Consider the following 21,165-nt stretch of genomic DNA (forward strand, 5'->3'; position numbering starts at 1 on the left):
AGCCTCCCTAGTCCTCAAAAATATAATGCCTTCAAGGTTAGAAATGAAGAAGTGTTGACTAAGGAAGAGCGGATAGGATAGATTGAATTGAGGAGCCTGGCAACAGTAAGTGAAAGCAATGCCAGGATTCAGCTATGGGCCCCATGATCACCAACCCAGGTTCTCAAGTTGATAGCCCCTGTGGCTCCTTTCATAACCTCTCACGACAGGCGGGGATAGTGTTTTTATCATTCTACCACCCTCCAGCAACAGCGGATGAATGTTAAAATCCCAGGCCGGGAAACGAACCTGAGACCCCTTTGAATTACCAAGTGGGGCCTCCATGCTCCTGCTACAAAAGTTCGTGTTCCAGGAAAGATGCTAAAAGGAACAGAAGTGTTGACTGACTGTGTAAAATGTTTACTTCCTGTTGTGTTATATTATATGTTCGCATTGTCTAGTTCATACTGAGCACATTCCTCTATCTCAAATTTGTTAAAATTTAAGTGACCTCGCGTTCCTAAATAAATAACTATTTGTTTACATTTAGTCATTCGTATTCCTAAATGAATTGTTTGTCTACCCCTTAGTCCTGTTTCTTGATGCGGGGTTGAGAATGAGGTGAGAATAATTTCTAACGCATGTTTTACGGCCGGATACCCTTCCTATTGCCTACCTCCGTTAAGGAGCTAATGAACATGAAATGAATAATGGTGAATGAAATAGGGAAACGAGGTGGAAGGAATTAGCTGTAGTCTATGAACAGGAACTGACCCGGCATTTCGCTGGAAGTGCAAAACATAGAAAACCACTCTCAGGACAACCAACGGTGGGGTTGAAACCCACACGTCTCCCGAAAGCAGAACTTGGCTCCATAGCAGTGTCACGTTAACACGCGCGGCCACTCCACTAGATCGTGTTCCTAAATAAATATCTCAAATTGACGCATAAAAATACTTCCGTCCTTATTTGGACACATTATAGCCTTTAAACATAAAAGCGTTCACTACTGAGTAACGATGCAGGTAAGTAATGCCGGATTAATAATACTATTTTTATACATAAGGAAATATGAAGTTCCTCGTAATCATTACAGAATTAGATAACTCTTCACCTACTCTATTTCTCTGAGTTATATTTTCTTGAAATTTAGCCACCCATTCAACCATTCTTTTGTCCAATCCAGTAGACCTCATTTGCGTTAGCAGTCTCGCATGATCTACCTATGGACATGTCAATAACGATACAGTCAATTAGACCTCCTGAATCTAAGCTATCTGCCATAATTATCTTACTCGAATCCTATAAATTGAACCCCACCGGAATAACCTTTCCTAAAACTGAACTGCCTTCTATCAAACCAGTTAGTAATTCCTCAATCGTTTCTAATATAATTAGACAAATGATATACCAGAGCTTACATGCAACACACGTGAAGCTGACTGGCCTGCAATTGTTCACTTTACGTTTATCACCACTTCCTTTATACTCTGGGTCTACTGTTACAACTTTCCTGTTAATTTTATCGTTCCTTTAGGTAAACAGTAATCAAATCCTAATATTTTCCCAATTACTTATTTACAACTGCTTTCTAAATAATAATAATAATAATATAATAATAATAATAATAATAATAATAATAATAATAATAATAATGGTGAATGAAAGTGGGAAAGGAGACGGAAGGAATTAGCTGTAGCCTATGAATAGGAACTGACCCCGCATTTCGCTGGAAGTGTTAACGGTAAACCACAGAAAACAAGACATGGTGGGGTTCGAACCCAAGCGTCTCCCGAATACAGAGCTTAGGTACATAGCCATATCACGTCAACGCACGTGGCCACTCCACTAGCTCGTGTTCCTAAATGAATATCTCAAATTGAAGTATGTGTAATGTGGATTAATAATATGATTTATAAACATAAGAAAAGATGAAGTTCCAATAATACTGCCCTAAGGGACACTCTCTTCATCATTGCAGAATTAGAAAAAACTTCACCAAATGTATTTCTCTGAGTTATATTTTTTAAAATATAGCCACCCGTTCAACCACTCTTTTGTCCAGTTCAATAGACCTCATGTGTGTGTGTTGTGTTATTATTATTATTATTATTATTATTATTATTATTATTATTATTATTATTATTATTATTATTATTATTATTATTATTATTATTACCGTATTTAAAGTTCCTGATTACTGTATTTGGAGTTTTAGGACCAGTGAACTGACGCCAGTCCAGTGTGGTCGACGGAGTTGTTTAATTTGTCTAAATGAAGAACTGTGTATCAAGATGAACACTAGTACTCAATTCACGAGCCAGACCAATGAACCCGAATATTAAAATCCCCAGTCCCTTCGTGACTCTAACCCATGGCTATTATTATTATTATTATTATTATTATTATTATTATTATTATTATTATTATTATTATTGATCCGGGGTACCCGTAAAGTGGAGTAGAAGAAACTTCACTACCTAGACACTGGACGAAAACCACACTAAAAATTTCTTAAATTTATCATATACTAGCAAGATACCCGTGCTTCGCTATGGTATTATAATTATAATTATAATGGTATGAAATTTATAATTGAATGCTTAACGTTTTATATATAATCCGCCGAAATTCGCGATCTAACTCGTTTTCTGACAGAATCTGCCAAAATTCGTGATCTGACTCGTTTTCTGAGAGATTACGGTAAAGTTGTTCAGATTTTTCAATGTTTCTTTCCAGCAATCGATTTTGTACCTTCCGGGCTATGTCCAGGAATTCCACCCGGCCAGTTGGGTCCCTAAATCTTTGCCATCCTGTCCTATAAGCATTTTAATATGGATAAAATCCTTGAGGAGATCCGGCGTGGTGTCGTTTTGGGTGCCTTGACGGTACTGAACCCGCGGCCAGACTTGCAATCGTAGTCATTACCCGGCCAGGGCCCGATTAGAGCGCGGTCCGCGCATATTGACGACGGTCCAGAACATTATTATTATTATTATTATTATTATTATTATTATTATTATTATTATTATTATTATTATTATTATTATTAAATTACATCCTCTGCCATCGTCATTGCTGACAATGTTACCAGCACCATCGTCGCGCGCAGGCAAGTGCGCGAGATTTCTGGCGACACGAATTATATACTTCCTTGAATTATTGACCTTATTATGGAGGTGAACAATTGCAGGGTCAATATCATTCATATCGTTTATTTCAAATGTGTTTACATTTTTATTTATATGCCAGGAGAATCTATTGTAATCTAAGAACGTTCTCCGAAGAAAAAGACGGCTCTTGCAAACGAACCCAGGAAAGATTAAAAATGACCGGTTTATGATCAGAATAAGTACATCGAAAATCTTCATCCTGTTTCCAGTCATTCGACAGGGTCAGGAATGGAATGAACAAAGCCCCCATCTAGCGGCGACAATAGGAATTGTGCCGGCTACCGAAGCCTGTCGCACTCCTTTGGGGCAATTGATAATGAATGACAAATGAAATGAAATGATATTTGACAGTGTTGCTGGAATGAATGATAACAGGGAAAACCGGAGTATCCGGAGAAAAACCTGTCCCGACTCCGTTTTGTCCAGCAAGAATGTCACATGGAGTGACCGGGATTTTTACCACGGAACCCAGCTGGGAGAGGCCGGCGTGCTGCCACCTGAGCAACGGAGGCTCCTTATAAGTACATTATGAACATTAAAATCAATTGGTCTTACCTCCTTTTACAACCCACCGCCGTTAAGTTTATTTACCCCCACCCCCAATAAAAAATTAAGGCGTGTTGCTTTATGTTTAAAGAAGATTCAAAACACCAAAGTTCATGTCTATTACCTTCACCTTTGAGATATATCCCCATTAAAAAAATTCGTTTTTTATCATCCTTTCACATTCCTCCCCCCCCCCACACACACACACAAGTGTTTTTTCAGCAAAAAAACTTGTTTCATTAATAGTAATGGATCTTCTAAATACCAATTATCACGACTCTAACTTCTTCAGTTTTTGATTTATGTGCCCTCATGAAAGGAATTCAACTCCTTTTCACTCCTGCCCCCCGAGATGATTCCCCACCAAAAACTCGTCTTTCTTTGTTTTTAAAGGAGATCCAAATACCAATTTTCACGTCTGTAACAACTTTAGTTTTTATTAGATGTAAGTATTCTCATACAATTAAGTCAATTAATTTTTCAATTCTTTCACCACCTCCGCCCCCCCCCCCTTCATTGGATTTTCCGAGAATACGTGTTTCTTTACTTTTAAAGCAGATTCAAATATGTAATTTCACGTCTGTAACCTTCATCTTTGAGATATCAGTAGCCTAATTATAAGAATTCAACACCATTTTCAGTCACATTTACTCCCTACCCCCCCCCCCCCTTCCACTCAAGTGGTATTTCCGAAAAATAAAAATATACGTTTCTTGATTTTTAATAGAGATTACCATTTTTCACTTCTGTAACATGTTAAGATTTTGAGATATACTGTAGAAATTCTCATTTTTTAATTTCACCCCCTTTTTAGCTCCCCTTAAGTGGAGTTTCCAAAAACAAATCACCTATGTTTATTTACATTTACAGGAGATTTCATATACCATCTTTTACGTCTGTAACATTTTACGTTTCTCAGATATTCTGTACATAGTCTTTCAAAAACTTCACCCCAAATTTTCACTCCTGTTTAACCGCCATTAATTTGATTTTCCAAAAACAAAAAAATATACGTTTCTTTATATTTAAAGGAGATCCTATATACAAATTTTCAGTTCTGTAATATCTTCAGCTTCTGAGACACATGTATCCTCATTAAAGCCATTCAACCAATTTTCAGGTCTGTAATATCTTCAGTTTCTGAGATACATGTATCCTCATTAAAGCCATTCAACCAATTATTCACCCATTTACCCCCCTCCCATTGGGATTATCTGAAATAAAAAAATACATGTTTCATTATTTTCAAAGGAGATTCTAAATACCAATTTTTACTTCTATAAACTTTTCAAGCTTTCAAGATATAAACTCATTTTAAAAATTCACCCCCCTTTTCACCACCATATTTGGATTTTCGAAAAACGAATAAAATGGCTCATTCTTTATTTCTAAATTAGATCCCAAATACCAATTTTCATGTGTGTAATATCTTCAGGTTCTGAAATATAAGTAGCCTCATTAAAGGCATTAAACCCATTTTTCACCCTTTTCCACCCTTCCTATTGGGATTTTCCGAAAACAAAAAACTACGTGTGTTCCTTTATTTTTAAATGAGATTTTAAATACCAATTCTTACGTCTGTAAACTTTAAAAGTTTAGAGATATAGATTCACTCATTTTAAAAATTCACCCCCTTTTCACCTTCCCATTAATTCGATTTTCCAGAAACAAAAAATACGTGTGTCTTAATTTTAAAAGAGATCAAAAGTACAAATTTTCGGGTCTGTAATATGTTCAGTTTCTGAGATATAAGTACCGGTATCCTCATTAAAGGCATTCAACCCCTTTTTCACCCTTTTTTACACCTCCTATTGGGATTTTCAGAAAACAAATAAGTGCGTGTTTCCTTTTTAAAAAAGAATCTAAATCCTAATTTTTATATCTGTAAACGTTTAAAGTTTTTAGATATAGATACACTTATTTTAAAATCTCACCCCCCTTTTCACCCCCTTAGCGATCGAATATCCAAAACTACTCTCTTGCATTTCTTTCTGTCCAGTAGTTTTGGCTCGGCGATGATGAATCAGTCAGTCAGTCAGTCAGTCAGTCAGTCAGTCAGTCAGTCAGTCAGTCAGTCAGTCAGTCAGTCAGGACAAGTTATTTTATATATATACATTACTAAAATTGAATTTTCTTTCTTTACTTTTCTCACTATTCTTTTGATTGAAGAACTACTTACTTTCCAAAGTAATAACAATTTAACAAGCTTTAACAAGCAGAATATAGAAATGATATTTACAATATCATAAGCTGCTGAGCTTAATAATTAACTATAATAACAGCGGAGTAATAGCTCCCGGATTACACAAGACTTTGTAAGTCTTCACCGGAATAATAAGGTTACATGAATCTTTGGTTTGTGATATAGAAATAGAGGCTTTAACCTCTACTAAAAAGGCGAACCTTAAACCTAGATTGAAAATGAATGTGTATAAAGAAGCTAGAGCTTCCAAGCCAAAGTTACATTTAGAGGTGCATCAAATCCTCACTTTTAAATAATAACATAACAGAAGGGAGTCAAACCCTCAATATTAAATAGTGGCATGTCGGAAGGGTCTCAAACCCTGAACAAAAATTTCAATTTTCAATGGCCGAAAGGCTCAATAACTCACAACAGAACACCTCTTCTTACACTAAAATGCTCACTAGCTGTTTTACCACGTAACATTCGCTGCCCGTTTTTGACAGGGGAGTACACACAAAATATGGATCGAAGGATCCAGAAAATACAAGAGCCGATGGTCCATACTACACCGCAAAGAAAGGGAAAAGCAATATTATAATAATAATAATAATAATAATAATAATAATAATAATAATAATAATAATAATAATAATAATAATTGTACCGGTAGGTACACCTCTACGCCGCAAGTTTAAATATTGCGCCAATAAGTACTCCTCTACAGGAGAAACTCTGAACTTTAAAAACTGGATCAACTCATTAGTTTCTCAGAAGATGTCACTACAGTTAATTTTGTGATTACGAAGTTGTCAGTACTGTGTGGAGTTCAACTTGTTTTGTTTTCCATTCATCAAGAAGTGTGGACATTCTCTTATAGATGTCCCTACTAAAAAACTATGATTATGCACCCTGGTGCGAAGTTAAGGAACCTTTTGAAGAAATTTTGTATTCATAAGTTTTCCCTTTACTAAATTTCGTTCTTTCATTTGTGGGTTGGCAATATTAATCTTTTCTTTCCGCCTGTTTTGAATTGAGCCAATCCAGAATTTCTGTAATTAATTTTTGACCAATCATGTATTTCTTCTTCGACTTTGAGTGTATTTTCAAGACGGACCAATAAAGAAAGAGGGTGTGGCTTGATTGTTCATGAAAGGTCTCGAATCTTCCACGAGGGTATAAAAGTGCTGATTTTCTTGTCTCTGGGCGACTCGAACAACATCTAGCACAGTGTATGGAAGTGTAGCAGGAGGCGGGAAGCGCCTCTTTCATCCGGAAGCAGCTCTTCAACAAGGTAATGGCCACTTAACATCTTCATTTCTTGCTGGCTCAGCAGTTTAATCCGCGGGGAAGGTCCGAAACCTTGGCTATGTAATAAACATTTAATCACCCATCGTTTTGTAAAACTTCAAATATCTTTAAGTGTAATTCAGGGATAGAGAGTGCTTGACCCTCTCGAGCTCCCCTTCATACTAGTTTGAGGTGACTACGTTTTGTAACTGGTTTTCTTCCTTTCTGTAATGTCTTAAATTTTTCTTACACGAGTCACCTCCATAGTTTGGGAATAGTCCCTGTTTCATCGGCCTAGTGCCTCTTAGGTTTTAAAAGGCTCCATGTAGGAGTGCAAGCAATGTCTCCATTCATCTTGGTATTTTGGGCCATTTACTTAATCTGTTCTTTTTCCACTGAGGCCCAGTAGGTTGGGTACAAGATACCCCCGTTTCATTTGATGTAAGCTGTGCCTTGATGGCAGTTTAGTGTAAAAGTCTGGTATTGCCTTTAATGGGCTGGAAAATTGAGAGCGGGTCAGCTATTTCTAGTATTTGGATATGTGCCTCTAGGAGGCCTGACATTGATAGGTGGGAGCAAGTGCTCCATGTTATTAGGGGTTTTCTGCCCTTTGATAAATATGTGGTTGTGAGCGGAGAGCTCAGGAATTGTATAAAGTGGGGCCTGTAGCCCAGTTTGTTAAATTATCTCTATATCTTGGTATTTCCTGGTCTTGTACCTGATTTGTTAACTTGTTGTTATTTGTTAAACTCTGAAATTCTATGTGAAACTTGTTAATTTTTGCTGTTTTCGAAAATATAACCTTTAATGCAATTTTAATCAATATCTCAGCTTTCTAGTTAGACTCATTCCAGCCCGCACCTTCTTTCACCTCTGCATTCCACGGGTAACCCCGTAACAATAATAATAATAATAATAATAATAATAATAATATAAAGGCCGAGAACAGAATGGAATGGGATTCTGAACCCACTCAACAAATCCCGCAACATGACCTGTCATGAAACCTAATGGGGGCAGAAGGCCTGGTGGCACAGAGAATAAGCCATACTGTGACGTGACTAAGAGGAGAAAAGTTAAAGACTAAAACGTATGTTAGAAAATAGATAGTTAAAGAAATGCTTAGTCACCAGGAAGCAAATGGTGGGAAATGAGGTATACATGCGTGCATCCTAAAATACATAGTATCTAAAAATGGATTATATTCCGTCAACAGACTAAAAACCCTACATAATACAAACTAAATTAATACTAGGAAACCCTACAGTACTTTATAAACAAGGTAATCGCAGCACGTCCTAACTATTACATGATAGATGAGAACGCTGGTATAATCCCGTGGCCACAAGCAGATAAGATCACATGTTTGGTCACATAGCTGCCCACCTTATTGCTGCCCCAGCCAGTCCGCCGTCTCCTGGGAGGAGAACCTCACTCAACGCCGCACAATTCCAGATCCAGATAGATACATAAGGCTCAAGTTTATTTATATAGCGACTAGCTGGGCGCTGATTGGATAGTTTGAAATGAAGAAGCGGTAGTGGTAACGTAGAAAAAAGACTCAAACAATAATTATGCCTACCGCTAAATATAAGTAATACTCTACTTATTTGTACACAATCTAATCCCTTAGGTGGATCTCAAAACCAACACTATCATAATGATGTTAATGAACATGAAATTTAAATAAACATCATCCTGTTCTGCCAGTCTCCGTCAGACTTCACTACGTTCAGGCGTTACTTTCAGGCGTTAGAAAGGGTTCCTACATCTAGGAAGAAGGCGTACTACTGTTGAAATTATTATTATTATTATTATTATTATTATTATTATTATTATTATTATTATGCTTTTTGTATTACCATGTACAGTATGATCTAAGTAACTAAGAAAACGTGAACCAGAATTTTAATACAAACTTCACAAAACCTACATATTTGCTGCAATAAAGGCCCCCGAGTTATAAACCCCACCCATAATGTGCTCGTTATTTTGCTGTGTTTATGTAGTAAGAAATAAGCCCTGGGGTACACATGGTTTCAGTGCATAGCACGGAATCCATGTTTGAAATAGGAAGCGATGCCCGTTATCCCTGCGGAGATATGAGGTAGAAAGAATTACAGAAGCTCTTGTCATGTTGGGCACATGTATTTCTGCTGCATATGACACGGTATATGTCGGCCTTCTATGATAGTTTGAAACTTGACCCGGTAGAGTCTCTAAGCTTCTTTCACTTGGAATAAGATAATCAATTCTAGTTTTACTCAATTTCTTATCAACTTACGTAAATTCATGGAGGAAATATCACTGTCTACACGGTTTTTACATTTCTGGAAATTTTGGGTGTTTTAAATATGCCTCCTTGAATTCGAAAATGTATTTCGCAGTGTCAAACACCGATCCTGAGAAAAACGGAAAATTTTGGATAAAGAAATTATGTAATGTGCTAATGAGGAGGCAGGGCAAAGGAAATGCATTGTTCAGAAAGTATTAGGCCTTTCTATGCTCACATATGGCCAAAGGATTATTAAGGATCTCCAAATTTTTACCTGCCCTGTCCTAACAATATCAAGTTTTATCAAGGATTTTTGAAGTAAATAAACAGAACAGACGACGGTCTCAGTGCGAGGGGAAAACTTTCTTCATACAAAAGAAGCGAAGTTCACAGTTGGATCTTCATAAACCCTCAGAGACAGCAAGTCGTTAGAGACAATAAATTAGGACATCCTTAATGCAGTTGAAAATAAGGGATTGATCGAAAATATAAAAAAAGAAAACAGGAAAGGCGGTCGTGGTGTACATTGCTATAGTCACGAAATGCTTCGTGAGCGATGGCCAACTACTGAGTAGCCAGGTAAGGGGTCCTTAGGGTCAGAATACCAGTTTCTATGGAATAAGAGAAATAATTTCGGACATATTCTGAGTCATGGTCTTCAATGCGTTCAGGCGGCTAAGACTATGCAATCAACCGGAGGTCCCTAACCCGTTAGAGGAGAGATCCTCCTGGGACAATGTGTAAGTAGAGTAGCATCCTGTTTCACAAACATTTCACGCTCAGACCATTTTAAACAAGACTCGGACCTTTGGGAGTAATGAGATCCCACTCACCTTTCACAGGCAAGGCACTTCTTGGAAAAATATTGGAGAACGGAATGTTATTCGATTAATGGGGCTTATGGAGGAAAGAAAGGAGAACTTGCCGAGTCAGCAAAATTGATGCATCTGGATATGTTGGGAGTTAATCACCTATCTCTTCCCCGTTACCCTGCCATAAAACCAAACCAAACCCCATGGCACTACAGCCCTCGAAGGGCCTTGGCCTACCAAGCGACCGCTGTTCAGCCCGAAGGCCTGTAGATTACGAGGTGTCGTGTGGTCAGCACGACGAATCCTCTCGGCCGTTATTCTTGACTTTCTAGACCGACCCTTCCATACCCGAATATTTTTTTATTCACAAAAATATTCCGGTAAGGAGAGGTAAAGGAAGAGAGCGGAGATTATAAAGTGTTTACACCCATCGTCGCCATAAGACCAAACTGTAACGGTGCGACGTAAAGCAAATAGCAAAATAAATAAAAAAGATGCAGACCACCATCAGATCTTTAGTGAACTATCTCTTGGCCAAGGATACAGAAAATGAAATCTCTCTGCAGACGAATAGGGGTGGAAAATCTCCAAGACGAGGAAATTAGACAGAAGTAGATGGATATGATCAGCGAAAAGTTCCAAACTATAGACAGTAAGGAGGTTCAGGGTATAGAGATAGGAATGTCTGGCATGCAGGGGTGCATTATTAAAAACAGCAAGGGATTGCCTAGGAACAACTCTGTTTCAGGATGGGAAATTAAAGACTGATCTATACTGGGATTTGTACGCAGATGAAAGAAAGTACAACAGCAACTGAATTTAAAATGAAGCCATGGAGAGATTTCCGTAATGGCCTGGAAAGGATAGGTTAAACGATATAAAAATCTTTCTGGAGAGTAATAATGTTAGATGGAAAGAAAAAGGAAATGGGTGGTGTTTAGGGTAAATAAGGTGAACTCATAATGGGTCCCAAGCGATCACTGGACAGGTGAAAGAAAATTTTTGAAAATCTCTGAACTTATAATGAAATCTTTCCGGTGACATCGCAAACAACTGAGCTAAACGGGAGGAGGACAATGGTATTGATGAAATTACGCTTGAGAAAGGGGAAAGTATGGTAAATAAACTCTATACTCATAAAGCAGAATGAATAGATGAAATTACACCTGGAGTTGTGAAATATAGTGGTAAGAAAAGTATGAAATGGCTTCTTAGAGTAATAAGTTTTGCAGGTAAGGTTAATAGGGAAGCTTCCGATTCGACGAAAACAGTAATTCCACCGTCTGTTAGCAAGTAATGAAAGATTACAACATCTATCGATCATTGATCAGTATACGAGGCTAGGTGTTCACTGGCATTTAGAAGCGTGGGTACGATCAGTGGTTGAGAGTAAGTTGGTTGTAAATCAGTGTGGTGTCAGAGCACAGAGGGGCTATCAGAATCAGATTTTCAGTATGTGTCAAGTAACTGTATGGTCCTATGTGAGGATTGGACAGTTATGTTTATGTTTCGTACATCTAGAGAAGGCATATGAGAGAATACCTAGGGAAGTGATGTTTGCTGTACTCTACTGGGTCACTGTAGGTTTAAGGGCAGATTACTAAAGTCGAAAGGAATTCATGTTGACAATATGGGCTGCGATGAGAATTGATTATATAATGAGTTCTCGGTTCAAGATACATACAGGTGTTACACAAGGCTGTAACCTTTCACCTCTGCTGTTCATAGTTTACTCGGACCATCAACTGAAAGGTATAAAATGGCTGGGAGGAATTCAGTTTGGTGCAAATGTAGTAAACAGTTTGGCTATACTGACGACTTGGTCGTAATGGGAGAATGTATTGAAAGGCTGCAGTGGAACATCTAGGAACCTGAAAATATGTGCAGTGAGTATGATATGAAAATTAGCGTTTCCAAGACTAATGTGAAGTCTGTTGGTAAGAAACCCAAGGGAATTAAATGTCAGGTCGGGAATAAAAAAGCTGGAGATGGTACATAATTTCTAGTACTTAGGATGTATATTCTACCAGGATGGTTGTATAGTACGTGAGAGTGATTCAAGACGTAGCAGAGCTATTGCAGTGTGTTCACAGTAGCGATCAACAGTATTCTGTAAAAAGGAAGTGAGTTTCCGGACTAATCTGTCTTTACACCGGGCTTTTCTTCAGACCAAATTTGCCTTACGGGTGTGAAAGCTGAAGGGACTCCGGATACCTTCTTCATAACTTAGGAGTAAAGGACATGACACCAAGCTCGATAGCTGCAATCGCTTAAGAGCGGCCGGTATCCAGTATTCGGGAGATAGTAGGTTCGAATCCCACTGTCGGCAGCCCTGAAGATGATTTTCCGTGGTTTCCCATTTTCACACCAGGCAAATGCTGGGACTGTAGCTTAATTAAGGCCACGGCCGCTTCCTTCCCACTCCTAGACCTTTCCTGTCCTATCGTCGCCATAAGACCTATCTGTGTCCGTGCGACGTAAAGCAACTAGCAAAAAAAAAAAAAAAAAAAGACATGAAGGTAGCGAGATACAAATAAGGTTGAATATTGGCAGAAGGGTAGGTTACTCGGAATGAGGAATTATTTCGATTGATGAAGCTGTACTCATAAATCGGCATAGGTGGTGGGGTCATATAAGACGAATGGAGGAGGATGAGTTACCTAGCTAAATAATGGACTCGGTCACGGAGGGTAAGAGAATTAGAGTGTGACGAATTCTACGATGGAGGGACTCAATTTCTAATGATTTAATGTTCAGATGTATAGAGCTGATTGAAGCCACGGAACTAGTTAAAATAGAGTTATGGTGAAGTTTAGTAAATTCACAGAGTGTTCAGACTGAACACTGAAATGCATGACAATGTATGTATGTATGTATGTATGTATTCTGCCCGTTTAAGCCACGACTAGCATTTGGAGGCACGCGACCCTCTCAGGGGTGCTCAGTAAGGGATTGACATGTTCCATGATAAAATGGTGTGGATCAAGGAGATGGGCAGATATTCGTAAATAATGAACCATCAAATCCAAATAAATGGTGGATGATTTATTCCAAAAGAAAATAATACCTTCCTCAAAAATGATGATTATGTGAAATGATCGCTAAAATTTAATTTTATATCAACTCTTGCTGTACATCCAAAAATTAAAACAAATGAGATGGTACAAGTTAATGAATTCTATTTAATTCTGACAAAATTGTTTCGTCCATGTCACATTGTTTTGTGAATATTGCTTTGAATATTATCTTTGATTTTCTAGAGAATGATGCTTGCACGCATGTCAATTCATGCCGGAAAATCTGGAACAAGATTTTAAATATTGAAGTTATGACTGAGCAAAATAAAAAAATAAAATACAAAAGAATTTTAACGATTTACTTCTATCGCTTAATTTCACTTTTAATTTAATCACTTTCCAATTTAAATCGACTTTTCAATAATTATCTGCTCGTTGTAACATAACACGTGATATTACGTGGCAAAGTAGGCCAGCAAATGAGAGAAAGAAAAAAAAAATTAAATTAAATCCTTAACCATGTGTCATAATCCTGACAACGCCGAAATTCGGAACAACGATGGTTACACATGTAAATCGATATTGCACAACAAAATTAAGTCACACAACCTGTGGAATAACAACATAAAATACACGCAATGATCTCCCATTACCATCATCCACCAAAGAAAAACAATTACAACCCACTACAACTAAGAATATATTTACAAGTATACATCTGTCCGCACGTTGACCAATCATCTCCTGGGAATAGCAGCCTCCTGTAAATAATGATCTGCACCTGTACGAAATCCACCTGGTACAAACAATCTAGGTAATGATGACTGAAAAAAAAAAAATAATAATATCGCCAATCTACGTTACCAACATTTAGCGTATATTGAGGAAGTGAATAATATTATACAACTTCGATTTAATGCTATTGGTGATGACGCTCATCCAGTATGACAAATAATTATCTCATACACTCAATTTTATTTGAAAGGAAGACATGTGGTTTACTTCGTGATTCATTATTGAATGAAGACGCTATCGCCTACCGCTCACAAATAACAACTCGCACATACGTCAAATGACGATAAATTATTCCAAAATCTCAGTTCATCAATGCATTCAACATCGCAAAAATATATTAAATGTGCCTCTATCCATAAAAACGTGAAGATTCACCTTCAAATAGCACATAAAATCAGCATAATTCATGCCATAATTCACCACATGGCACAAGGTGAGAAGTAATATAGCGAAAATAACTCTCAACATCCGTTCAAAATATTACGGGAAAATTTACATAAATGACTTGAACCACATATAAATATAATAATAAGATACTATCCTTCCTTAAAAAGTATGAAATTGGATTCAAAGAAAGCTATCCGTCTCGTTAGCACAGCATTAATATGTCAGATGAGCCGGCTGCCTCGTGTGAAATATAGCAAACACTTTAGGGCAAAAATATAAGAGAAATACATTTCGAAGAATAAAAATATCACGCTTACACAATCCTCAATATCATAGGAACCGAATAGAAATGTAAAATTCCTTAAAGATTAGTAGATGGCTGATATTTAAATCAGATACATGTCCGATGACATTACTATTTGAAACCCGCATGGCCGATGATGTTGACACCCTGTCATCATCCACCTTACAATCACGTAGTAAGTGAAACCGCAACTCCAACATCGAATAACGCCAGACACTAACATGGTAAAGATATCAAAAAGCTACTCAAACTACTGTACAATTAATACTCCCTTCAAGAAGAAAGTTAACTACATACTACAGCTACATAGAACAGATAATACCCAGTATAAATGAAATGTCGACTTAACTTGGATGTCTTGATGACCATGGTGTTCTTCTAGGCAGGATTCAAGGCATTAGGACGTCGTTGGCGTCGGTTCTGGGTTTTTAGTGCTGCATCATGATCCAAGTGATGTCTCCAAGGCACACGAACTTCACACTGCAGGCTTCCATGTCCTTGGCCGGTATCGAACTCGTATTACTTGTAGTACGCTGAAACTTTCACAAAAATATTAACACAAATTCATCGAACTCGTGGTTTCACAATTAGCAAAGGATGATACGTGCCTTCTTTCCTAACACTATTGACGTCTGTGAGGATGTTGAAATGAACTGTTAAAGCCGCCCTGAAATAACACTGCTCCCCTCGTAGAGCGAACGACAGCTGTCCAGGCTTGTACGAGATCTTCTGTAGTAGCTTCCCGAGCAATCGCGCAGTCCGCAGAGAACAGCAGCGAAACAGACTTGAGAGAATGACTGCGAATATTCCAGTACTAGCTTGCCACCGATGTTCCGAGCTCTGACGTCACACCTCGTGGTTCAATTGACATCCTGAATTCCTCGGCGTTGTAATTGAGATGTCCGTTAATTTCTTGTTAAATAATTATATAATTAATTTCCTAATTAACTTAATTTTCAATTATTACTATTCGTGCCTTCCTGAAGTATGGTATCACGGTTTTATGCATACTTGTTGGAGAGTGACTATTAGGATGTCGGATCTGACGTGTTAATCTGACGAAAGATTTTAAATGTACTTGTCGTGGGTGAAAGGTTCGGCTGTATTAAAAATTTTCTCGTCTTCTCTCGTGGTAATAACATGGTCTTTCACTCCTCAGCAGGTTACACCAAAGATAAACCAAAAAAAAATCATCCCTTTGTATTTCCCTGTCGGCACACCGCGCGAGACACCTGGGGTACAGTCCGGTCTTATAAAATTCACGGCCGATCACAATAGACCAAAATGTCACATCCACCTCTTGGCTAGATTAAAATTTTATTCCCAATAAAATTTTACTTAATGATTCCAAATGTCTGATCATGTGACATTTTGGTTTCAGATCCATCAGGTAATTCATAGGCGAAGTTATTGAGTGAGTCCTTGCAATGACTGTGAAAATTGGAGATATGTTGCTAACACGATGACTGTGGTTACTAAGCGTACGGGGTTTGTGTGTCTCTTCTTTCTTCTATTCTCCCATGGCTTGCTCCGTAACGTGGACACATGCTGGACTTTCGCCTTCGGATGGATAATACCGTTTTAAGTGAGCCGAGTTGAACATAAATTCATGTCTGCCGTCCAAACTTTGCACTTTATAGGCATTGTTGTTATAGGCTTTAATGATCTTGTAAGGACCGACGTATAAATCTGCAAATTTCCCATATTTGCGTTCAGTAGGCTCAGATAGTATGGGTTTACGGATCAACACATAATCTTGTTCATGTAATGGTTGGCGGAACTTCTTATTCGCTACCCTCTTCAGTCGCCGTTGTGCCTGTTTATGTAGGTGCTCGGCGGTCTGAATAATACACCTGTCGAGAGTTGGTCTTGGGTCTGGTAAACATGGTACTACATTTTCCCACGGTCTCGCTGGATACTGATTGAGATGAATGACTCTTGGAATTTGTCTCGTGGATTCGTGCACCGTGTTGTTTACACATTCCATGATGATGGGTAAGACACTAACCCATTTCCAATGTGCGTCCTTGCAATAGATGCGACAAAACTTGGCGATTTCCAACATTATACGTTCAGCCGGATTTCCAGATGGGTATCGCACGGAATTTAAAGTGTGCTTAATGTCCAATCTTCTCATAGCCTCCTGGAACTCGAGCGACGTAAATTGGGAACCGTGGTCTGTCAGTAGGAACTCTGGTTTACCCATTAATGGAATAATATTCTGGGTGATTCGTCTCAGAACGGCATTGGTGTTACCCTTTTGAATGGGAAACAGGGACACAAATTTTGAGAAAACATCCACTGTAACTACCACATGACGGTTGCCTTTGACACCACGAGGCAAAGGTCCGAAGAGGTCTAATGCGAACAGTTCTTTGGGTTTGGTTGGCAGTATCGGGATGGGGTACTGCTTCTGTAGATGAGAGCTGTGCTTGACCCGCTGACACCTATCACATGTCCTAATTGTCATTCTGACACTTTCGCGTAACTTTGCCCATTGGAATGCCTCCTGGATGGTCGCGACTGTTCTATCTACTCCTCCATGTCCAATCGTTCTGTGGGTAAGCCAGATAATTCCTTTTTGCAGTTTATTCGGTACGACAATTCTCAGTTTCGTGCGGTCTTGATCCACAAACTTGTAAAGTATGTCATTCCTTAAAGAGTATTGAGGAGCCATACGATGTACTTGTTCGTAATTTGCGTCCCCAGGTACCATTCGTTGTTCAAAGTAGTCAATGATCTTCCTGGTGAACTCATCTCTACGTTGCGATTGCCGTAAATACCTCAACCTACGGAGTACTTCTTGATCTTCGTCATTCAATGCCAAATAGTTTACCCTAAAGGTGCTGACGTCAGGGTTCCTGCTTAGGACGTCGGCAATGACATTATCTCTGCCATGGCAATGTTCTAGCTCAATTTGAAACTGTTGGACAAAAAGTGCCCAACGCGACACGCGTTCGCTTGACATTGTGGTTTTAAGCATGAAAATGAGTGCTTTATGATCAGTTCGTAAAATGACTGGGAAACCGAATATTATTTTTTTCCAGTGTTGCAAGGCACAAACAATTGACAACATTTCAAGTTCGGTGGTATTGTAAGAAACCTCGTGACTCCTCAATTTACGGCTGTAGAAGGCAAGATAAACTTTATGTTCTAGGTTAACCGGATCCTCTTGATACAAGACTGCTCCAATCCCTACGGTGGAAGCGTCTGTCTGGATAATAAATTTAGAATTGAAGTCCGGGTATCCTAATTTAATGTTGTCTGTCAGCATCTGTTTGGTTTTCATAAAAGCTTGACTGCACGTGTCATTCCAACACCAGCGATTGTTTTTCTTTAATAAATCCTGCAGAGGAGCGACGGTAGTAGTGTAGTTCGGGCAATGGTCAGAAAAGAATTGACACATTCCTAAAAATTGTCGGACATGTTTAATTTTGGATGGTTGTGGGAAGTTTTGAATAGCCTGGATTTTCACAGGATTAGGTCTTATGCCTGTGCCATCAATGATGTGTCCCAAGAACAATATCTTTTGCTGGCAAAAATTGGATTTTTGGAGATTAATTTTAAATCCGGTGACTCTTAAGTTTTCCAGCAGCTTTTCCAGATTAGTTAAATGTTCATCCATATCTTTCGAGGCCAGCAACACATCGTCTACATAGCGAATTGTAACCTCCTTAACTTCATCAGTCAAATTCTTATCTAATGCCCGAATGAGAGCTGATCCAGACGTCTTAATGCCAAAGGGCAAACGTTCAAAAACATAGGTCTGCTGGTCGAATAAGAAACCGGTTAGCAAACGGGATTTTTCCTCTAATACAATGTGGTGATATGAAGATGTGAAATCTACCCCAGTGAATAAGGACATGCCACGAAATCGTCTGATCACATCTTTAATAGATGGTACTTGATCGAACTCCGGAATAAGTCTCTCATTGAGCTGTCTGGCGTCCAAACACACCCTTAACGATCCATTAGGTTTTTGCACCACCGTCAGTGGGTTAACGAAAGATGTTACTGCCTTCGAAACAATACCATTGGCCTCCATTTCATTAATTATTTTCTTGACCTCGGAGTGGTGTTTCTCTGGAATAGGGTACGGTCTCCGTTTGTAAGGTGCCCAACTATTTACTCGTAGAGCGTACCGATAGTTTGGGATTTTTCCTGGTTTATTGTCAAAAACCTCCTCATACCGTTTTAGAAGATGGAATAATTTCCGTCTTTCTTCGTTGGAACAGTCAGTCTCTTGAACCTTCTTTCTTAATTGGTCGTCGAAGTCTTCTTCTCCTCTTTCTTCCATTACTTTCTCTATTGCAGCGAGGATTTCTTCCGTGTCTTGATCGGCATTCTCCCTGTCCCACAGAAGTATTTCGTTTAAGGCCTGGGTATCAACGTCTTCCGAATCCTTGCGTTCCATTTCAATGGCCTCCAGTACAAGAGGATTATCTATAGTAAAGGACATCCTTTCAGTACTGCCTGATCCACGGAACTTGATTTCATTATTGGGAACGTCAATAATAGCATTGTGCTCCTTTACAAAATCGAATCCTAAGATAATATTGAAATTAATTCTAGGCATGACCACAAATGGATGAGAGAATATAGTGTTGCCAATCATTAAGTCAAGGAAGGTCTGTTCTTTGCATGTAGCTGATCTATCATTAATTATCCCTTTAATTTTCACGTTGGATACGGGAATAATAGGAAGTGTCTCTCTTCTTTTCAATTCTTCAAACAGTGATTTTGAAATTACACTAATGGTTGCTCCCGTGTCAACAAGGCAATGGATTCTAAGTCCACCAGCTCTGGCTATTATAATAGGCAAACCCTGGGATCGTTTTGCATGAAATTGATGGGCGTCTTCGATTAAATCCTCGGATTTAATAAACCATGCGTCTACTTGGGCGATTGTCCATTCTTCCGGGTGGAGATTACTGTTTTCGGCGCGCTGGAAGTTTAGTTTGATGGGGACGTTTTTTTTTTTCCGGAGACTTCATCTGGTTCGTATGGAGGTGCAGATGGACTTAAGCTCTTCGATCCAGATTGTTTTCTATATTCTTGGAATGCTATACTTTCTGCATTCTCACAATCCGGATTTACAGCCATATTTTGCATTGCCTTTTTCCACTTGTCCTCTTCATGACTTCTTCTCCGTAGCTCATCGATGTACCTCATACTTTCTCTATGTCGTTCTTCCATGGTATCTCGGAAGTTCCGCTGATTTTGACTAGTATTTTGTCGTGAGTGGTCGTAGGGTCGATTTCTTCTGTCCCTTCTAGATCCGTCTCGGTATCGGTTGTATCGATAGCCTTCCTGTCTCCTATCCTCTCTCCTATACTGCGGAGGTAATCTTCTGCACTCTTCTTCCCTATTCAAGCCCGTTCTGCGTTGTGGATTAGGGTAAGAGTACTGTCGATTTGCTCCTCTTCTCCCTGTTACATTTCCCTTCTCTTCTGATCCAGAGATTTCTACGACATTAACTTGTGGATGGTGTGGTTTCGGAGGTCTTTGCGCCAGCTGAGCGTTAGTATTATCCAGCTGTCGCAGAATTGCATCAGCTTGAACTGCATTTTGAACATTGGCAGCTATCAAAATGCGTTGGACTTCTAGTGGAAATTGTTTCTCTAAGGCTCTAATTAAATCCGTTTCTGATAATGGAGCGTCCAACTCTTTCATCCGCCTAAGCTGTAAGGCAAAGTAGTCCGCATAGCGTGTAGGTCCATTAACATTGTATTTCCTGGAGTATAATTCTAATCTAAGATTTTGTTGATGGTCCGAACTCCAATACTTCTGCAGAAATGCCCCTTTGAAACCTTCAAAATTTTCAAAAGTATAGCGGAACGCATGGTACCAGTTTACAGCTCCTCCGTCTAAGAATTTCTCCGCAGTTCTAAGTTGTCGATCAGGTGGAATTTTGTTTTCTTTCATGTACTCCTCCAGCTCACGAATAAAGCCTTTGGGAGACTGTTCCTGAGTGCCGCTAAATTTCCTAGGTTTATCTTCTCCCGTCCGTATAATATTTATAATTTGCGGAGCATTCCCAATTGGTGAACTAGCTATTTCCGGATGGAAAAGATTTAAGTTAACAGGGTTTTGTTGACCCTCTGCGTTATCCCGCTCTGTCCGGATGTTTACATTGGCCTGTTCGTTGACCGTTTCTTCGATCTGGCTCTGGCGATCCAGGATGGAATTGATTAAGACTCTCGTACTTCTGTCTTGGAGTTTGAGAAAGCTGAGGTCCTTTTCCAGGTTTTTCACAACGTCGGCCATTTCCCCGACTCTGAGACAGTTTCCTCGAACATCCTCTGATAGAGTACTGACTTTATCCGTGATGTTAATTTTATCCTCGTCCATGATTTTCTTTAAGTCATCGACTTGGAGATTTAATTCTTCGATTTCAATCCGATT

This window comes from Anabrus simplex, chromosome 1, assembly GCF_040414725.1.
Source record: "Anabrus simplex isolate iqAnaSimp1 chromosome 1, ASM4041472v1, whole genome shotgun sequence".
In the NCBI taxonomy this organism is placed as follows: domain Eukaryota; kingdom Metazoa; phylum Arthropoda; class Insecta; order Orthoptera; family Tettigoniidae; genus Anabrus; species Anabrus simplex.